Genomic DNA, 271 nt, shown 5'->3' on the forward strand with positions numbered 1-271 from the left:
ATGGGTGCGGCGGGTTCCCAGCTGCGCGGGTTGGGGCGATGGGAGGGCTGGCACTTGCCTCTCCTGGCGTAAAAGCCCAAATCTTTCCCCCTTCGGGATACGGGGAATCCTTCACGTTCCGCTCTGCCAAAGCTAAGGTGACGGCAGCTTTCAGCTGGCGTCCTCTCGTGTTCGTCTGGGACGGGTGACCGGGAGCAGCCGAGCTGCTGCTTCGGCTTTTATGGGCTCTCAAAGGAGTTTGGGCTCCGCAAACAAAGCGTGATGCTCTTCT

The sequence above is a fragment of the Aptenodytes forsteri genome, unplaced genomic scaffold (assembly GCF_000699145.1).
Source record: "Aptenodytes forsteri isolate BGI_AS27 unplaced genomic scaffold, ASM69914v1 Scaffold26, whole genome shotgun sequence".
Lineage (NCBI taxonomy): Eukaryota > Metazoa > Chordata > Aves > Sphenisciformes > Spheniscidae > Aptenodytes > Aptenodytes forsteri.